This window comes from Mus caroli, unplaced genomic scaffold (genome assembly GCF_978045245.1).
Source record: "Mus caroli unplaced genomic scaffold, Mus_caroli_1 scaffold_13, whole genome shotgun sequence".
Lineage (NCBI taxonomy): Eukaryota > Metazoa > Chordata > Mammalia > Rodentia > Muridae > Mus > Mus caroli.
Window position 1 is genome coordinate 117,356,819 of NW_028227268.1, and position 2,725 is coordinate 117,359,543.

General features: G+C 48.4%; 1 pseudogene; it reads left to right on the forward strand.

Annotated features, from left to right (window-relative positions):
- Positions 1 to 867: 867 nt before the first annotated feature.
- Positions 868 to 2,227, forward strand: LOC110306268 (large ribosomal subunit protein uL5 pseudogene; annotated as a pseudogene).
- The last annotated feature ends 498 nt before the right edge of the window (positions 2,228 to 2,725 follow it).

The window sequence follows — 2,725 nt, forward strand, 5'->3', positions numbered from 1 at the left end:
GAGAGGTCTGGGATGTATGAGGCCCTGGCTCAGTCCTGTGTACTGCAAAGAACAACACAGTGCCTACCACTTTCCACTCCAGAGGACACCAAAATCTTAAAGGGGAGATGGTAGAGCCCCCATGAGTTACCTCTGGGGAAAAAGGCCCCATGACCTCAGGTATATCCCTGTGCATTTGAGACAGACTCGTCCCTACATGTGGTTTGCTCGGGGCCTCATTCTGGCCAGTACTGGAGAGGGAGGCAGGCAATGGGATCCCCACAGCCTCCCACTGTCTCCCTTGCTGCTGTTGGCTGTCAGGCAGCTTCCTTAGCCGCAGACTAGGATGAGAAGCAAGGAAGGCAGCCCCGCTGTTGTGTGCCGGCCATCACCCAACACTGAATGTATGTCCCTGCCAGCAGCTTTTCCTAATTACGGTGGCTGTGTACAAATTGCATTACATTTGTCTTCCTCCACAAGAAAGGCTCCCGCGTTCACAAGCCTTCACCCTCCTTGCATATCACGTGGCTGACAGTTGCCTCCTATTGCGGGACTCTCTGCCAGGCCTGTCCCCTGTGGGGGGCAATTTGGGCTGTTTCCAGTTTTCTTGGTTATAAATAGCACTGCTGTGCATATCTTCATTACAAATTCCCTCCTTACCGTGAAACCCAGAGCTACAGAGCCTACAGGCATCCGGAACTCAGGCTCACTACCACACAAACCCTTAACAGACCTGGAGACCTCAGCCATGTGCTTCTTGGATGCCACAAACCAGAACCTGATGCTCAATGTTTCTTCAGTTCACAAGCAGAAAGGAAAACTACAAATGTCCTCTCTATCACTGTCTCCCTCAACTTTCTATACCTTAGGATTTAAAGATCTCTTTGTATGTTTGGGGCTGAGGGAAATCAGGGCCCTGGTGGCAAAGAGAGATGCTTTCTTCAAAAGGTTAAAAACATACGTGTGTGTGTGTGTGTGTGTGTGTGTGCAGGGAGGAAGAGAAGGAAAGAGTCAGAGAAAGACAGAGAGAGACAAAGAGAGACAGAGAGAGAAGCAGAGATCAGAGAGACGGGGAGGGAGGGGGAGAAAGAGCACGACTGAGCGTGAGAGTTCAGGAGGATGCTGGGATCTGAACCCTAACCCTCTTGCTAGGGCATCAAGCACTCTTACCTCTGAGCCGGCTCCTCACCCCACCTCACCCAGGGCTGGCTCCTCCTCTCCGCCTTTTAATACTCACACTATTGGGTTTTTTTGTTTGTTTGTTTTTTGGTTTTTTGTTTTGTTTTGTTTTTTGTTTTGGTTTTTGGGACAGGGTTTCTCTGTGTAGCCCTGGCTGTCCTGGAACTCACATTGTAGACCAGGCTGGCCTCGAACTCAGAAATCCGCCTGCCTCTGCCTCCTGAGTGCTGGGATTAAAGGCGTGCGCCACCACGCCCAGCACTATTGTTTTTTTTTAATGTGCAAATATAGTACATAATACATTCTTACTGTGCAAAGTCCAAAATTTATTCTGTGGGTTTTTTTTTCCTTTTGAAATCAGTATGAATAGTTTGATTGAATTTCAACTACATTTTCTTATTATTGGTGAAATGAACTTCATGCAGGAGTCCCTGAGTATCAGTGAGACAAGGGCACCAGGGCCCCGAGCAGATACCAGGATCTCAAATGCTCAATTCCCTTCTATAAAGTGGTATAAGCCACGGGGCGGAAGTCTCCCTCTCTCTTCCTGTTCTCCACCATGGCGCAAGATCAAGGGGAAAGAGCGGAGACAGACTGACCCGGGCAGCCAAGGTGCTGGAGAGCTCACAGGCCAGACCCCGGTGCTCTCCAAAGCTCGATACACCGCCAGGTCCTTTGGCATCCGGAGAAATGAGAAGATCGCTGTTCACTGCACAGTCCGCGGAGCCAAGGCAGAGGAAATTCTGGAGAAAGGCCTGAAGGTACGAGAGTATGAGTTGTGGAAAAATAACTTCTCGGATACTGGAAACTTTGGTTTTGGAATTCAAGAACACATTGACCTGGGCATCAAATACGACCCAAGCATTGGGATCTACAGCCTGGACTTCTATGTGGTGCTGGGTAGGCCAGGGTTCAGCATCGCAGACAAGAAGCACAGAACAGGCTGCATTGGGGCCAAACACAGAATCGGCAAGGAGGAGGCCATGCGCTGGTTCCCGCAGAAGTATGATGGGATCATCCTTCCTGGAAAATAAACTTTATCCAAAAAGCCAATAAAATTTTCTCAGAAATGCAATCAATCAATCAATCAATCAATAAATAAATAAAATAAAGTGGTATAGAATTTGTATAAAGCCCACACGGATCCTCCCGAAGACTATTTCTGTGTACTCATTTTTGTTTGTGTGTGTAGATGTCGACTCTGTTCCCTTAGTTTGGAGGCAGAGTCTTGTTTCTACCCTGGCACTGTATAACTCTAGACCAGCTGGCCTGTGCTTTGCCCTAATTCTCCTGTCTCTGCTTCCCATCTCTCCCAGAAGCCCTGGGCCTGAAGATGTGTTCTACTACACAGGCTTCCGTTTGTTATAGTTGTTTGTGGTTTTGGTTTTTCGAGACAGGGTTTCTCTGTGTAGCCCTGGCTGTCCTGGCACTCACTCTGTAGACCAGGCTGGCCTCAGACTCAAAGATTTGCCTGTCTCTGATTCCCAAGTGCTGGGATTAAAAACATGCCCACCACTACTGCCCCTGCTGGCTTGTTTTTTGTTTTTGTTTTTAAATATGAGTTCCA